Source organism: Arvicanthis niloticus, chromosome 3 (genome assembly GCF_011762505.2).
Source record: "Arvicanthis niloticus isolate mArvNil1 chromosome 3, mArvNil1.pat.X, whole genome shotgun sequence".
In the NCBI taxonomy this organism is placed as follows: Eukaryota; Metazoa; Chordata; class Mammalia; order Rodentia; family Muridae; genus Arvicanthis; species Arvicanthis niloticus.
Genome location: NC_047660.1, coordinates 30,120,970 through 30,140,669, shown reverse-complemented (window position 1 = coordinate 30,140,669; position 19,700 = coordinate 30,120,970).

Genomic DNA, 19,700 nt, shown 5'->3' with positions numbered 1-19,700 from the left:
TGATTCTCCAGTGATTATAACATCAAATTTTCTACTTTCTCCTGGAAGAAATCCTGGTGATAATTAAAGATTCAGACAATCTTTAGGCACTAATGAGAACAAATACTGGATACATTTACTGCAATAGATTACATCTAAGCCCTTCCTTGATTTTGAATCCCAAATGAGAATTTTCTTTTCTTGATTAGTATCTGGATGTCCTTCCAAGTACTTGTTAGAATTTCACCTCCATGTGGTGGTGTTAGAGCTGGGTTTTTTGAAAGTAATTATGGGATTGTATCCTGTAAATACAAAAGAAATTTAAAATATGTAACGGAGGAACATAGCATAGGCTTTTTTTTTTTCTTCTGTTTTGAGCTGTGTTGTGAGCAAATGAACACTTCTGCAGGGCTGTTGCAGCAGATACTTGGTTGAAATTAGAGGGCTCAACCTTGGCTAAACAGCAGCAGCTCCTAGTGCTTTTCTCTGAGTTTTCTGAAATTTATAGCTAAGATAAATGTACATTATTTATGAACTGTTCAGTCTGGGTAGTTTACAGCAAGGTAAAAGTAACTTGATATCCCTTATTGAGTGTTCTGATATAATGATGATGACTAATCCAGTTAAGAAGACTCATTTTCTTGTCTCCTTAGCAGACCTTTCAGTTAATGAACCATATATATTTGGGAAAATATTGTAAATACTATGTAAAAAAGTCAAATAATTTCATTAAACATGCTTACTCTCCTTACACATAACTCAAATTACTGACCCAGAATAAATTCAATGATGAAATTTACTAATAGAGATCAATTCTCTTTGAAATTCACATTTAAGCAATAAATATAATTTTTAATTGTTTTCTGGTTGTTGAAAAATTTTAGTTTATTTATTTATGATGTTATACTTTAAATAATCAAGAACAATTTTTGAGTTATTCACAAAGTTTGCATATAGGATCGAATGTAAAATATGTTTGGTTTTCTTATTAACAAATATATGATTTTTAACAAAGAAAACATGATAGTTTTACCACTAGTAAACAAAAGTGCTATGACAAGAATGCATCCCAATTTATCTATATTCAGAAAATGGATCTTATATCTCAAATACTTATTATATATTTTATAATTTCTTTCTATACTATGCAGAAAAAACAATGAAAAATACATTGAGATAAATGTAAAGAAGTGTTATCAAGTAGAGTCAGAGGTTGTTTTATTATTTAAGAGACAGCATTTGCTTCCATAAAAAAACAGATTAAATTTATCTTAAAATCAATTCTAGATATTCATTTTGTAATGGTCAGTTAACATCTGGAAGGCTCCAAAACAAATTCTTTACTTGGCCATTCATATTTTTTGAAGTATCTTAGAAAAAAGTACAGTATGGGGAAGCCATTGAATTTTTGTGTCTGATCAAATTATTTTCATCATAGATGACTTATTACATTAAACATTCCTCAAAACTATTTCACCCAAAATAAAATAAAACTGCTTGAATTTTACAAACATCTCAAATCATAAATTACTTCATTAAAATACACTTTGCTAAGACAAGGCTAACTATGTACAATAGTTTCTGTTTAACATAACAATAAAAGTGAATAAATCAATCAAGAGAAAAAAATCACTGTATTATGATGCACAAAAAAGCTGACTTGATTAGAGGCAACACAACAGGAAACCAAGTGAACGTGTACCCAATTATTTTTTATACCATTGTTGATTTGCCTCTTTGCTCTTCTCACCCTACTATTTGGATATTAAATAAGATGTATTAACTTTTCTACAAAGTTGTTAATAAAGCTGATAGCCAGTGATAACTAAATAATAAAAGAGTCAATTTCTATAGACAAGAGAAAAATGGTTGAAGTAGAAGAGAGGAAATCTAGCAATGGGAGTGGTGGCTCTCCCCAGGGAAGAATTATAACAATTAGTTTTTCAGTGCCAAATACCAGCACTGAAGACAAACCTAGAGCTAATATTATATAGACTGAAGAGGTTATAAATAGAATTCCATTCATTCATCCATTACACACACAGACAAACACATACATACAAACATAAATAAAATAAAAATTAATTTTAAAAATTCATAAGTTTAAATGATTTATATATATATATATATATATATATATATATATATATAGAGAGAGAGAGAGAGAGAGAGAGATTTAGAAGGATGTACGGTAATAGAGAAATACTGTAATTAAATTACAATCTCAAAAAATGTTATATGTAGTTATTTGTTGCTTTTCTGTGATTTCAGTTCTTAGTAGACTTCACTTCTTAGGAATCTGCACATTTGTTAAACTGGGCCTGCCACATTCCTAAGCCACCAGGAGCTCTCATGTTGAACTCTAAAGCTCTCAAATCAGACACAAAATTTATTCCACGATAGACTGACCATGTCTGATGCTCAAAACCTAGAAACTACTCAGTGTTTGTGATGGCATGGTCATTGAAGGAGAATCTACAACTACTAATTTGCCATACATACGCAATCTTTAACAAAAATCTGTAACCAGTTGTATACCCACAAATGAGTGTAGTCTTCAATCCTGAACAAGATAACTTCTATGTGGAACAATCAGAGACCTTTAAAGAAAAGCACAACCAAGCAAAACATGTAAATAGACATACAAAAAGACAACTGAAGGTTTATTAAGCATGCTAAAAGGGCTGAAAATACTTAAGATCCAGAGAATTAGGAAGTATGCTGCCAATTTAAGTCTTCTTGTACTATCAGATGCTACTCCCATAAAGTTTCAACAACTGTGCAAACATGAGGTGAACAAGAACAACATCAATAAGCATGTCATACTTGTCAGAGAAAAATTTGCTTTTTAACATTACTTCTAGGGTACAACAGGGTATAGTGTTCTCTATTGGGGTCCAGCCAAACAAACTATTAAAAGACAAAACAAAATCTCTATTGGTCAGCTTTCAAAAACATATTTATAAAATTAAAATATAATTACATCATTTCCCTTCCCAGCCTTTCTCATGTACTTGTTATGTTACACACACACACACACACACACACACACACACACACATACACACACACACACAGACATTGACAGAGACAGAAAATAAGACAGAATGAAAGAGAATGAGAAACTTTCTTCCCTGTAAACAACACAACCAAAAGCAAATTGAGAAGAATGTGTTGTGCATCTTGTTTTTTGTTTAGGCTGATAGGTTATAGTCCATCATGAAGGGAAACCAGAGCAGGAACCTGAAGTCAGAACAAAAACCACAGAAGTCTGCCTGCTCACCAGCTTGCTTTCTTTGGCTTGCTCAGCTGTTTGGGTGAAGTGCAGGTCTAAATGAGAAGAGATTACAGTGCCCAGAGCTTCCTAGGACATCCTACATCAAAACTCAATCAAGAAAATGGACACTACCCATTGGCAAGTCTGCTGAAAATAATTTTTAAGTTTCCTCTTCTCAGGGGTATCAATTTGGCAACTAAAGAGGCATGTACAGAGAAGAAAGACATATATACGCATGCATGTAAGTAAATAAAACTAATCAATCAAAGTATTTTTTTTTGTTTGTTTTTGGTTTTTCGAGACAGGGTTTCTCTGTGTAGCCCTGGCTGCCATGGAACTCACTCTGTAGACCAGGCTGGCATCGAACTCAGAAATCCGCCTGCCTCTGCCTCCCAAGTGTTGGAATTGAAAGCATGCTCCACCAGCACCTAGCTCCAAAGTATTTTTAAAAATGAAATCTAAGTGAAATTATGTAAAATAATAATGATTATATGTTATCTATCTGTTTGTTGTCCCGGTTAAATGATCTATTTATTTGAAAACTGAGGTGCTCTCTTTTTTGGGGGGGAGGGGAGGGCTTGGGTTAAGCCATATTAGTATAGTTTTTAATTGAAGAATAATACAATATATTTTGATTTTTATTACATTCCTCTTTGCTCTTATGGTCCTGCTTCATGGTATGTCATAGTGTCTACCTACTGCCCTAATATTCTCAACTTTGGCTCCTCTGTAAAACACACATGCCAAGAGAATGAAAATAATAATGAAAAAACAAAACACAATCATAATACTTCTGTCTAGAACCTTATGTGCTTCTCTCCTTTGACATCCCCTTAAGGAGAGTAGTTTACAAGGTACATGTTTGCCTACAAAATTTGAATCATTTTAATTCTCTTATCACATTAAGCATTTGTGCTTGCTTTCTCTCCACTATGCAACAGAGGGCTCCTTTCAATTTCTGATTCTTTCCTGCCTGACATGAGCCCATGTATTATGGTTATCATTCTTGTATTTTGTTCCCATATAGTTTATTCTTTTTTCCTAATATACCAGTTTAGTTCTTTTACTTAATGAAATATTAGTACTGCATGGAACTCTTCTCATGGGATACTCCCCCATTATAGTTATATGTTAGTTTGTAATCATTTCATCATGTCATAATAATGATTTTATTCCAGTTTTTGTCTGAGTCTTATGTCTATACATTCCTATGATTGCTTAATAATAGCAATTCATTAAATAGTTTAATGAAAGATCAAGAAAATATGGTTTGTGTTTCATATGTGTTAATCTTGATGAATAAATACTTTAATTTTTATTCAGTGGTTAAAGGATAAGTTTTATTTATTTAGCTCTTTGGTTTATAAAGCTATATATTTGTGTGTAAATGCTAACCCACATTAAATATGATAGGTTACCAGTGACTGGTTTATAATTTTAAGCTGTGAAACTATATCATAGTTAGCAAGATTTTATTCATCTTACGGCATAATTTATTGTGATTTACAAATAGTCTTATTTGCAAAAACATTTAAAATTATTTTAGTTATATCAGGAACAGTGTTTATTTTTCTGGCTTTTATTCAGAACTTTATACATTAACCTAGATAAATTTGCATAAATTATTTAGAAAATGATTACTAGAAATTTTCTTGTGCCCATTATTTTTATCATGGATCAAAACACAACGTTTCCCACCCACACCTTCTGACATATACCACTTGTCAAATGTTTTGCAGTCAAATTATTTTCCTATTTTAATCACATGATGAGCTTCCCATGATTAATTGTTCCATGAATTCTTTAAACTAATGGGACATGTGTTCTTGAAAAATTATGCCTGTTGTAGAATTTTGGAAAGAGTCCTAGAACACCCAATTATGTAAGAGTTATGGATCATATAAGGGACACCTACTGTTTTAAAAGGTAGTGTGGGATTTATAAATTTCCCTCAAAGAAAGAGCTGTCTGGAAGATTGAATGGGCCTGGGATTTGTACAAAAGATATTTGTTGTATTTTTGTTTTTCAGACACCTATTTTGTCAACACCAATTAATTATTAAATGCCATGGTTGTTTGCAATACCAGCATAAATATTTTACTCGAACCTTCTGAATCTACCTGATGTATAGTCTCAGAAGAGATGTGTGAGGCATTGGGCATGTTGCCATATGTTTATCTGTCCCTGTAACTTCTTACCACTTAGGGAAGGTGAAAAACATTAATATGTATTTTTTTCTTATTTAGATCATTTATCTTCTCTAAATTAATTTTTTCAGTGGCTTTAGAATAGTATAGCAAATAGTTCCTTGCAATTTGTTTACTTAAAAAAAATGGTTTTAGTAAATGCAATTAGATGATAAAATTCATCTGTGCTAACATATCTACATCTCTAAATCATATAATATAGAATTGTGATGACATCAGCATTATTTTACAGTATATACTGTGCATAATTGTTTTGGATTGGATTAAAGTCAGTTAACGCACTAAAATCAAACTAGGATTAACCAAAATTTTGACGTAGTTGAAAGTAAAAGTACACACTAGACAAAATTGCAGTCTAAATTTATTTTAAAATTTAATTTATAGAAATCTCAGTATTTATAATCACAAAGGTTTTTTATTAAGGAGCTCCTCATATGTGACACACTGAAGTGCTAAGTAGTAATATCTTAGTGGGGGACAGATGAAATAGTGTCCCCATATATTATAATGGAATTAAAAACTGTGTATAGCCCTTAATATAAAGCTGACTACAAAGTAAGTGGAAGAAAAAAGTCCTCTAGAATTCACTTAAGACTGGGAGACTGAAGCTGAATTTTTTCCTTAAACTTGAACAATGTGAAAACATTCCAAATGTCCACTAAAATACCAACAGATTTTCATTAAAAGAGGAAAAAATACACTATTCATGATAGAACAAAAGAACAAAGAATTCTACAATGACTAGAAGTGGGGGCAATATCTTGTAGTGAGAGGATAACAATCCAATATTTAAAATTTTTATTATTATCATTATCATTATTACTATTACTCTTATGGCTGTGTATGATATGTGTGTACACATGCCAATGGTCATGTGTGCAAGGCAGAAAAACGTTCTGGACTCAGTCCTCCTGTTGATCTTTCTGTGGACTATAGGGATCTAATAAGGTATCATTAGACTTGCATGACAAACGTCTGAACTAGTGGAGCCTTCTTGCCCGAACTCAATGTGAAATTTTAAGATACATAGAATGTTAATGAAATGTAACACTATTAAAGGAACATATACATTTTCTAGTAATTAAAGATTAAAAATGAAAACCTAAAAATTTTTAGGCAATCCGTTGAAAATACTGTTAAAAAAGAAGGTTAATTCAGCAGAACAAACAAAACACTATCTCAACAAAAGAAATGCTGAATCAAATGACATGAATATAAATATGTAATAACTCTTGACTAGCATGATGTTACTATTGCACTTACATTATCCCTCAGTACAAAGTGTTCTTCCTTTGGATTTTAAAAACTAGTCCCAATAGTTTTGCTCCAGAAATTTTATTCTTGCTTTTTGTGTTTAGAAGTTTATTAGCATGTGGTTTTAATGAAATACTCACTCATATATTACCTGCTCACAGCTTTCCTTGTCACATTATCTAATACAGTAGCTGACTTTCTTATTTTCAGGGTTTTTTTAATTTTATTTTTACCTTTCTCATACATTTTATCATAGTATACCGTTTCATCTTTCCCAGTAAAAGTCTAAAGATCTGCTCATAAAAATATAAGGAAATGTAGTGCCAAGTATTGATAGACGTATATAATCATACAGATGATCCAAATGAAATAGAGGTAGAAATATAGATGCTTGCATGTTCATACTTGTCAAGGCCCCAGATACTTGCAATGCAAGTTTCTTTGCTGAATGATGAATGGAAAAAAATGGATTCAAAGTAGCATAGGGATGAACAAATCCTAAGTAAAGATAGAAGAAGGTAGTTTGTGTGTTAGGATGTAATTTCATGGAAATGTGAATGGGCAGCTTATATCCTTTAGTTGGTAACTGCTGTCCTTCACTGTGAAAAGCTCACATTATTCCTGTTTCAATTGTGCACTTTCAGTTTCTCTCAGGAGTAAAAATTATCTATCAAAAAGAAAAGCTATTGGTAATGAAATGCAATTTCCCACACAAGTGAACTATAATTTATAAAATGAAAATTGATTATATGAATATAAAAATACTTAATCTTACAGAGGAAACTACTTTTGCAGTATGCTTTGATAGTGGATAAATTAAATGTTCGTGAAAATCAATGGCATCCTATAACACAAAGAGGATATACACAGACTCGGTTATAAAAACATATTTTAGGAAATTGGATAGAACTAAGGAGTAAATAAAAATGTGTGAAATAATTTAATAACGTAACTGAAGATTGTGTGGAACTTCTGATGTGTGTCAATTCTAGAGATGAGCAGAGTCTCCAGAACTAACAGAAATGAGCTTTACATGAGCATCATATAATGATGATGTGTTACACAGGCAAGATGAGCAAGCTTCATCAGTCTAGAGACACTTCAAATAAATGGATGATAGCTCATGTTTTAAAAGGTTAGATCTTCTCTCAGACTGTACCACTAACCAGGCAGCTGATATGAGGCCCCAACACATGGACAGCAGAGGACTGCCGGGTCTAGGTTCAGTCAGAGAAGATTCACCTAACCCTCAAGAGACTGGAGGCCCCATGGAATTGGGAGGTCATGGGTGGGGACAACCTCGTGAAGACTAGGCTGGGAGGAGGTATGGGATGTGGAACAGATAGAAGGTGGCCCAGTATAGGGATAAAATATGGATTGTAAAAAAAAAAGATTAAATAAAATTTAAAAATGATAGTAAAATAAAAATGTTAGATCAGAAAGGAACAATGGTTTTGAAATATTAGTGCAGGAATGGATATAAAAATGAAAGATTTCAGTGACATATGCAGTATCATAGAGTTTTCATTACTGAGAAAAAAAACAACCAGGGAAACTATTGACCAGGGAAATTATTATAAGTGATAACATTTAAGTGAGGCTGGCTTATAGCTTCAGAGGTTCAGTTCATTATCATCATGGCAGGAAGTATGGCAGCATTCAGTCAGGCACAAAGGAACTATAGAAGAGTCCTATATCTTGTTTTGAAGGCAAACAGAAGACTAGCTTCCAGGAAGCTAGGACAAGAGACTTAAAGCCCATGCCCACAGGGGCAAACTTCCTCCAACAAGACCACATTTACTCCACCAAGGTCACACCTCCTAATAGTGCCACTTTCTTGGTCAACCATATTTAAACTACCACATTTCACTCTTTGGCACTCTTAGGCTTGTTTAAACACATGAGTCTATGGGGGCCATATTTAGCCATAGCCTAATGGAAAGTACATTTCATCTAACTTCAGTAACCTCCATATTCTATAGAAGTCTCAATAATCTTAAAAGTCCAAAGTTCGCAGTCTCTTCTGATATTCATCTAGTCTCTTAACTGTAATGACATATAAAGCAAAAAAAAAAAAAAAAAAAAAAAAAAAATACAGGACAAAAGCAAGACAGAAACCCAGCTGGGCAAACTCCATGTCTCCATGTCTGATGTCAAGGTATTCTTCAGATCTCCAAATCCTTTCATTCTTGTTGACTGCTTTTGGCAGATCTGGCATTCAGCAGAAACAAATTTTGTTCTCTGGGGCTAATTTTATTCCCTGTTAGAAGCTTTCCTCAGCAGGTATCCCAAAGCTCTGACATTCTTAACATCTTATTGACTTCAAGGCAACTTCAACTTATACCTTCTTAGTTCAGTGTCTGTCATCTTCTGGGCTCCTCCAAAGGACATGAGTTTCTTCTCAATCTCTGTACCCTGCAGCACTCTAGGTTCTGGTTAATCCACTACACTGTTGCTGCTGTTCTTGGTGATCGTTATGTAGCACTGGCATCTCTTATTTGCTCAGGTTTTCCACTGCAGCCAGGCTTCACCAATAGCTTCTCAAGCCTCACCTTCTTTGCATGATTCCTTCTGTCCTGGGCTGTCAACTGTAACTGAGCCTGTACCTTCAGAAATGGTCTTCTCTGACCTCACACAATACTTAGCCTCAGTTGCTCTCATTGGCCACTTCATTTGTTTAAGACCAGTACCACTCGGGTGATTCTTTCATTTTTCTACAGCATGAGGTACATACAACCTTGCTATCTCAGGAATAGAGCTTTTTTGTTATCTCAGAAAACACCTCTTAGAAAATTTCATCTCGTGATGCTGGTCTCTCCTTAAAACATTTCACTGGGGTTGGCTTACAGCTTCAGAGGTTCAGTCTATTTTCATCATGGCAAGAAGAATGGCAGCATCCAGGTATGCATGGCGTGGGAGGAGCTGAGAGCTCTACAGCTTGTTCCAAAGCCAAACAGGAGAAGAATTCCAGACAGCTAGGACAAGGATTTTAAAGCCCATGCCCACAATGACAAATTTCCTCCAACAAGGGCATACCTACTCCAACAAGGCCACACCTCCTGATAGCGCCACTCCCTTGGCCAAGCATATTCAAACCATCATGTGTACAAGCAGGGTATAATTTGTGATGTTATTAGGAATTCACATAGAATAAATAGTCAGAAAAAGACAGTCACACTATAATGTCCTTAGTTATACATGTATAATATTACATGTTATACATATATAATTATATATATATTATATAATATACAAATATGTATATATATTATATAATTATATAATATACATATATGTATGTATATATAATAAACATATATATTGTATCTCAGTGAATTCACAGAATTAAAAGCAATACAATGTCAAAGTTATTAACTAATGTAAAGGACATATCAGTTTTGCATAGTATGTTCAATTATAAAACTAAAGAGGAGAGGCTGATCAAAGAATCATAAGTGAAAGTATACAAGTTAGATTGCAGCAAATTGTACTGACAGAAAAAAAACACAGAGAACACAGAGAGAGAGGTGCGTGCTCAAATAAAAGCACTCTACTAAATGGTCACTGAGGTCACAGAAAAAGTCAATAACTGAGATTTGATTCTTTGATTAGCAAGATAAATATTTTTCTATTATGTTTAAACTAAAGTATCAGATAAAACTGAGTCAAATATAATCAATATTGAATGAATTGAGAAACAAATAAGTAGAAAAATGATATCATATTTATCAAATTATTTTTAAAAGTTTGTTGTCATTACACTATTAAAGAGACAAATTCACTCATGGTTCCTTATGTATGGGCTGTTCATACACTTTTGGAAAAGCAAACAAAATATAAAGCAAGACAAGAGGGAACATCCCTAAACAGAGAAGCATGGCATATAGCTTTTCCACATGACCGAAGCCATACAAAAATCACAAATTTTGCTAAATATATATTTGTTGAAGGATTGTATGAAAATGAAATTTTACCTTTTTGGTTATGCTCCAGCAAGCTGACAATGTAAGTAGAAAATGATGAAAATCTGAGAGAAAGAAAAGAGTTTGGAATTTGATGATATGTCTGCTCAATAATGCCTCAAGCTTCTTAAATAATCCAAGCAAAGTTTTTTTTTTTTTTTTTAAAGTCACAGATAACATGTTAATATGTGGTTCATGGTACATGTTACTAGGTGAAAAATACAATAGCCAAAAATACAATATGAACCCGAGTTGACATGTTTATTAGTTTTCAGAAATAAACCATGTTAACTTAAAATATTAAAAATATAGGGAATTTAGTATCCAATGCATGAAGTAAGAAAGTAGGGTAAGAATTCTAAGGTGACAGCTAGAACAATCAAACTGTAATAAATTTTATAAAATAACAAAACACAGAAAATAATATATAATTTATAGATTTACCCCTTCAAGTAGTAAAAACAATTAGTATTATGAAAATTGACTAGCACTCATAAAACTAATTTTTATTTATTTTGGGGTGATTGTTTTGTTTCTTGATTTTTCAAGATAGGGTGTCTTTGTGTAGACTTTGCTGTCCTGGAACTCGTTCTATAGATCAGGTTCTCCTAAAACCCACAGAGATCTGTCTTCCTCTATGTTCTGGGTGCTGAACTATAGGCAGGTGTCACCACTGATGGCCATACTATTATTAAGGGAAAAAAAATAATCCTTTTTAGTAAATGTCAATATAACAATTTCATTAATTTAACAAACATGAAGGTTTCAAAGAGAAGTATGAACTAACTCCATAAAAACTATGATATAGACTGTAAACAGTAAAAAACTTATGATTTTATGATTTTGTTAATAAACCTATTAAATTATAAATGAACCTGTGAGTTCAAGGCTAACCTAATCAAGAGAACAAGTTCCATGGCTATACAAACAAATTCTGTAAAAAAACAATAAAAAGTATGTGAGAGACTATTATATAATACAGCAACAACAAAGGGGGAGCCTTATCATAACAAATTTAATGCACACAATTTAATCCTCACAAATTATGAATAAGTTACACAGCAGAGGTAAAATGTGAAATATGAGAACTAATGCACACATATAAATATATATATTACATACATGTATAATATGTAATATAAATATATGATATGCAATATATTATTTAAATTATATAATAAATATTGCTTTTAGTAATGCATGACAAATTTTATGGAGAATTACTCCTTATTTGACATTAATTAAAATAATACTATTTAAAAATACATAAAATTAATATAAAGATGATGGTTCATCAGTGGTGGGCTTTGAGATTAAGAGACTCATACTACTAGTTCATTTTGTGATTTTTTAAAAATCTGATTCCAATTGATTTTTTTTATTGTTATTATTAAATGATTTTTATTTTCTTCTTCTTTAAAAAATTTTATTATTTGTTCACTTTACATCCCAATCATTGATTCCTCTCCCACTCCTTACCAGCCAAAGTCCCTCCTCCCAATCCTGTCCCTTCTCCTCTGAGAGTGGAGGCCTCCTGGGTATCCTCCTACCTAGCACATCATATTTCTGAAGCACTAGACAAATCCTCTCCCACATTCACTTCACATCCTCATTGAAGCCCATTCTTCTCCACCCTGTCACACAGATCTGTTCCCTAGCCACCAGCCCCTTCTCCTCTGAAAAGGGGAAGGACATCTGAATATCACCCTACCCTGGCACATCAAGACATTGCAGGACTAGAGGCATCCTCTTCCACTGAGGCCAATCGAGGTGGCTCAGTAAGGGGGATGGGATCAACAGACAGGCAACTAAGTTAAGAACAGCCCCAGTTTCATAGACCCAAATGAAGACCAAGCTGCTCATCCACTACATATATGCAGGGAGAGGGTGTTGTTCTAGGCCCAGCCCATGCTTGCTCTTTGATTGGTGGATCAGTCTCTGGGAGCCTGACTACAAGAGGTGGATACTTCAGGCTCCACATTGCCAACTGCTAAGAGATTCGCGAAGAGTTACCTGCATAGCCTTCCTGGGGCTTCCACCTACCACCTAGGTCTCTGGTTTGTCCTAGAGATGAACTTTTCCACCTGCCACCGATTTCCATTCCTCTCCCCAGCCCTCACTACACCTGATTCTCCAGCCCCATTACCTTCTCAATCCCCTTTTCTGCCCAGTTCCCTTCCTCCATCCAATGGCCATTTCTATTTTATTTCCCCTTCTGAGTGAGATTCAAACATGTTCCCTTGGTCCATGCTTGTTATTTGGCTTCTTTGATTCTGTGCATTGTAAGTTGGGTATCTGTACTTTATGGCTAATATCCACTTACCAATGAGTAGATAACATGCATGTCCCTTTGAATCTGCGTTAACTCAGTCAGGATGAAATTTTCCTAGCCTATCCTGTCTGCAGATTTTATGATGTCCTCGTTTTTAATAGCTGAGTACAATTCCACTGTGTAAATCACTACTAATTCTGAGACATTTTCTTTATATTATGTGCTAGGTTAATGTGGACACATGCCTAAATGTGTACCTGTCTGTATGTGTGGTTGTATGACAGTATGTATGTGTGAGTGTGCTCATGATAATGTTAGTTGCTGGCAACTTTTTGTATGCAGAGCACATTTCTATTCTAACATGAACTTTGAACTTTGACTTTAAATAAATAGTATTCATCAAGTGTGATTTTTTTAAAAACAGCATAATTTTGCAGTACCAGAAAATTCATCTGCCAAATTGTATAGTCTAGACAGTTTTGTTGGACTTCTCCGGTACTTAGTGATTCATTTTTATAACATAAAAGCATAAACAGGCTGTCCCTGGTGTCTCTCATGCTGAAAATGCATTAAGGTGACACAGAGTGCAATGTTTTATTTCAATGTTTGTGCTAAACTAGGGTATTAAAAGGAAGCATATTTTGTTGCTATTCTTGAAAAAACTGGTTAGAGTTTTCTTAAAACTGTTGTAACTATATATGTATTTTAAATGCAGTGCAGTTGTTCAAAGGCTGTCTTTCAACTCGAGCCTCTTAGGTAAACACAGGGAAGAGAGACACATGTAAGAGAAACACAACTTGAACATCACTTTTATAACTATGCATTTATGGTCTGTGTGGGGATGTCATTTCTTCTCCTTAGATATGACAGGTGTGCCTTCAGTGGAACATAAAAGAGTAAATAAGCAATCTTTATTTTTTTGTTGAATATAAAGTGGAAGTTATATACATTTATGAATAAACCTTTACCTATTTTTTGCTTCATGCTTCTTTATTTGAAATAATAACTTTTAGTGCTCTTGTTCTGTCAAAAATCATATCATAGTACATCTAATTTTCAATCCAAAAAATTTCAGACATGTATTTTTCTATGATTATTTTTAAAAAGATATTTTATAAATATTTTCATGAATTTTTTTTAAATCAAAGACTTACATTCCCTTAAATTTTATTTATACATGTGTGGTTTCCAATATTGTATATGATATATTTATTTCTTTTATTCTCCTATATATTTATATAAAATCTTCTGAGGTATGTTTGAATTCAACAAATAATAACAGGGGTTGTTCATAGAAGATCCATTACTACAACCTATTTTATTGTGTGTCAGTTAGCTGTCATTGATTTATTTAATGCTCAAGTATTATGTGATATTACATACTAGCTATTCATGACTAATTCGTTGTCTTTCTGTTACCAAGAATTCTTAGTAACATATTTTATTTTGCTTACTTACGTTCTTGTTTTACTTTATATCATCTGGTTTGTTCTGAAGCATTGCTTTGCTCAGCAATTGAAGTTGATAACCTTTTAGAATCCTGCCTCAATCTGGGTTGGGATTACAGGCCTTATACAATTTGCTTCTGTATATCTGTAGGTTGCCTTATAAGTAATCATTAAATATTTTAGCTGCAAAACTTTTTTTCTTCTTCCCATTTACTAATCGTATACAATGAGTTCCTATAAGAATAGTTACATCACTTTACCAACAAAATTTCTCTGTTAATCTAATTTTCTTTTCCCCACTGCTTAGTATGCAGGTATAGGGTGTCCTTTTCTAATTTTGCCTTCAAGAACTGAGCTGAAGTTCTATGCATTTACATGCTAATGAAATAAATGTCATAGGGAAACAAATGCTGACTGCTTGGTAGAAATGTCTCTAAGGAGGATGGAAGTGTGTCTTGTTGGCAGAACAAGAGATGACATTTGGAAGAGAGAAGAAACAGATGGTGGCTCTAGAACAAGCAATTGATAACATTTCCTTCTCTGCAGGAAGCCAGTGCTACTCAGCATGAAATCCCAAGGAGCAGAAAGAAGAACTATTTGGTCACCAATCAGTGGAAGACATAAAGCACAAACAGCCTCTCTTTCAGATCATGAAGCTCATAATTGAAATCTCTTCATTGATGAAGTTATCCAGAAATAGAATTTTGAGCTTAAAGAGAAGATGATACATAGTTCATGCCACAAAATGAAATAACAAATTACCACCATCTCATAATTTTGTATAAATGACAACTTTATAACTTTGGTACTTGCGTTATACTGTATATACTTTGTAATTTACTATAAATAAAAAATATTGACATGGCTCATGTATTTTTTTAAACTTCAAAACAACAATTTTGGTATATATAACACTTCTAGTAAGAAAGAAATAAAATATTTTCCTACAATATTTTCATTTTGAGCAAGAAGAAGTTTATTGATAATAGTTAAATAGTTTGTTTGAAAGGAACATCTAATTACATACAGTGATTGTATGAATGGACTAGATAAATGGGGATGTGGGCAAAGGTGAATTTATGTACTTTTTCCTAAGAATTTTATGTAACATATTCTTTGAATACACAATGAAAAAAAATATATCCTAAAGCTAATTACATTCAAGTTATTTACTTTTTTGGAAATATAAAATAATCATTTTAAGTTTTTTGGTGTTTCAGAAAAGAGTTGTCCTCAATTTAATTGTCATTGATTTTAGAGAGTTATTAATAAGAATTTATCTAGTGGTTCTGAAAGAGAAAAACTATTCTAAAATAAAATTCAACATAATTATAGCAACCTATTTTTAATATCACCATTTGTATTTTATCTAGTTATCCATGCTTGAAATAATGTAATCAAGTGGTCTTCTTGTGATGCCAAGGACTAGCCTTGGCTTGGAGAGCAGTTCTGAGGAAGGACTTTTGGAGAGAGAAAAAAAAAAGACTCAAAGATAAAAGAAAGACTCAAAGTTAAATGGTGTGTCCAAGGCTATGGCCTTTGATCTGCTCAAAACAGAGTTCAAGATTGTCTCTCCTCTCCCCTCCCCTCCCCTCCCCTCCCCTCCCCTCCCCTCCCCTCCCCTCCCCTCCCCTCCCCTTCTCTCCTCTCCCCTTCTCTCCTCTCCTCTTCTCCTCTCCCACTGAACCCCTGTGTCTGGTGTCTGGATAGTTTATCTCATGCAAATCAAAGGCCCAGTCTTACACTCTTACACATCAATTCAGTCATTTTTACAAGTTCCCTTTTGATTATCCCATGAATATATATTTTACACATATGTCTCAGTTTCAATGGGAAATCGTTTAACATTTCCTGGATCAGGAAGGCATAATACACCTTCTTAGCCTTCATTGATGTCAGAGTTCACATATTTAGTTGTCTTTGGTGGCATAAATTTCTCATCAATATCAGATTTTAAATAGATTTCAGGACCTCTCAAATTACTTGTCCATATATTTTATTTACTTGTCCTTAATCTAAAATAATAAATGAACTGAAGTATAAATATTATTATCATCATCATTAATTCTGATTTGAACAGTTCAGGTTTTATATTGATTTATTATTCTCTACCTTTGTTTTTCTCCTCATAACTTTTAATCATTGGACTGTCTTATATGCTGTATTTTATTGCAAATATTTTGCCTACTTTTAAACCATTTGAGAAAATAATTTAGATTTACATTTTAGTCCTTCTAATGAAATATATCATTGTCCAGAGGATAACATTTATTTACAATTAATTTTGAATTTGTCTCTTCCCTATTTCTATACTTTATCTCTCCAGCTATTTATTTTTAAATCACATTTGATTTATACTGATTATTTACAAATATCTTTCAAAAAGATATAAACTTATTTTATTGTCTTAATTCATTTTTCTAAAGAATTTCAGTTGTGTTTTATATCCTTTTCCATGCTTTCTTTCATGCAATTTTTTTCTTCCTTATATAGTTAGTAACAGTCAGTAAATATAGTTAAACTAAAAGATAATGATTTTATTTCTTCTTTTATGTGGAATGTTCTCTCTGAAGATTTCGTTTCTTATATAATAAGCCAATCGTCTCTCTAAAAGAACATTTCTTATATCATTAAAATTAGTAACTTTTTAGTTTCTGTTGTATTAGATATGTGTTATAATCCAAATTCATTATTATATTTCTTTTAAAAGCCATCATACCAAAAGCAACCTACGGATTTGGTACAAGTCCCATTAAAATTACAGCACAATCAATTACATACCTTAAAAAAAACAACACTCAACTTCATGTGGGAAAAATAAAACATAACAAAGCAAAACAACAACAACAACAAAAACAGGATATCTAAAAAGTCTCGTACAATAAAGCAATGTCTAGAGGTGCAATCATCCCTGATTTCAAGCTATAATATAATTCAATAGCCATAAAAAATCTCCTAGTATTGGCATAAAAACAGACAGGTTGATCAATGGAATCTAGTGAAAGATTAAGAAGTAAATAAAACACCTATGAACACTTGATTTTTTTAAAAAAATAATTTAAAATAATACAATGGAAAAAAGAAAGCATCTTCAAGAAATGGTGCTGATACAACTGGACTTGTGAATGTGGAAGAATACAAATAGATCTTTATCCATAAACCATGCAAAAAAATTCTTAGTAAGTAAATCAACCTAAAACCAGATACACTACATGTGATAGAAGAAATGGTGGGGAAAAGCCTTGAACTTATTGGAACAGAAAACAACTTTCTGAACAGAACACCTATAGCTTAGAAACTAAAATCAATAATTAATAAATGACCGAGAATCACTTAAAGAAATGTTCAACATCCTTCATAGTTAGGAAAATGCAAATCAAAATTAATTCGAGATTCCATCTTACATATGTCAGAATGAATCCCAAATTTATATATTATGGTGGGAAACACTCTTCCATTGCCGGTGGGTGTGCAAACTTGTACAGCCATTTTCAAAACCAATTTGGTATTTCCTCAGAAAGTTGGGAAGCAATCAAGACTCAGTTATACCGCTCCTGCTGGGTTTATACCCAAAGATGTTCCACCATACTAGAAAGGCACCTCAACTATGTTCATAGAAACTTTGTTTACGATAGCCAGAACTAAGAACAACCTAGATGTAACTCAACAAATAAACAAACAAAGAACAGATAAAGATAATTTGGTACATTTACACAATGAAGTCAGACTCAACTATTAAAAAACTGACATCATGAAATTTGCAGGCAAAGGGATGGAAGTAGACAAGAATCATCCCGAATGAGGTAACCCAGACCCAGAAAGACAAACATGGTATGTACTCCCTTATGGATGTTTACTAACATTAAATAAAAAGTAACAATGTTACAATCCACAGACCCAATGGAGCTAAGTAAAAAGAAGGGTCCAAGGTGGGAAATTTAAATCTCAGTAAGATAAAATAAACATTGTGGATGGACCATGGGGGTTGAAGGGGTGTTGTAGAGGGGAGGGGTTGATGATAGGAACAGGAGGGATCAAGCAGGCAAATCACCGATGGAGTGAGTACTGAGAGAGACACAAAGCATGCTGGAGCATTCATAGTATGAGTTAGAAGCCTATGGGAATGCAAACTCCAGGGAAACTCTGAGGGTGACTCTAGCTAAGACTCATAACAATGGGGGGTGTAGATTCCGAATCTGCCATCTCCTGTAATCAGGCAAGACTCCCAATGGATAGATTCGGCACCAACCTAGACCCAAAACCTCAGACCTACAGTTTGTCCTACCTAAAAGATGTGCAGGTTTAAAAATGGAGCATAAGTTGATAAAGTGACCAACCAGTGATTGTCAGCCTGAGACTCATCCCATAGGAGGGAGCCCACTGTGACCCTGTGCTGCTATACTTACAGAGAGGAACCAAGCATACTTTTCATCATAGAGGCTTCACCCAGCAGCAGATGGAAACAGACACAGACACACACAACACAACCTAGTCAGGGAGGGGGCCTCGGAAATGTTGTGGAAAAAAGAAAGAATTTCAAGAGACTGAGGGGTCAAGGACAACACAAGAAAACATACAGAATGAACTAACCTCAGACCATAAGGCCTCACAGAGACTTAATTGCCAACCAGATAACATGTATGGTGTTGAGCTATGTCCTCTACAAATATTAGTTGTGCTGTGTGATTTTTATGTCAAACTCCTAACAGCTGGATCAGGTGCTGTCTCTAATTCTGCTGCCTGCCTTTGGGATCCTTCCTTTACCCTAGTGAACTGACATTTCCAGTCTCAGCAGGAGAAGGTTTGCCTATGCTTACTGCAACATGATATGCCAGGCTGGTTAATATTTACTGGGGTGGGGGATCCTCCATTTTTCTGAGAGGAAAGGAAAGAGGAGTGATTGGGGTATGGGAGGTAAGGTGGAGAAGAACTGGGAGAAAAGGAGTAAGGGGAAACTGTGGATATAAAGTAAATTAATTAATTAAAATAAATATATTTGTACAATGAAAATCACCATCACCACCACCAACAGCAACAACAAAGAATACCCATGAAGTCTCAGAGACTTGGTTGCCTCAATAAAATATTAACAGTTCAAAGGAAAGGTAATTAGTGTTCCGCAGGCACAAGCTCTTACTGATTATTAGTTACAAAATAGTAGAGCTCTACAGATACAAGCAACAACCAGCAGCCTTACCAGGTTGTATTCATACCTTGATTCATTTATATGTATGCAACAGCCATGCCAAAGAAAGGGGGAGGGGTGAATTTGGGAGCAAGGGACAGTTGGGCATGAAGAGT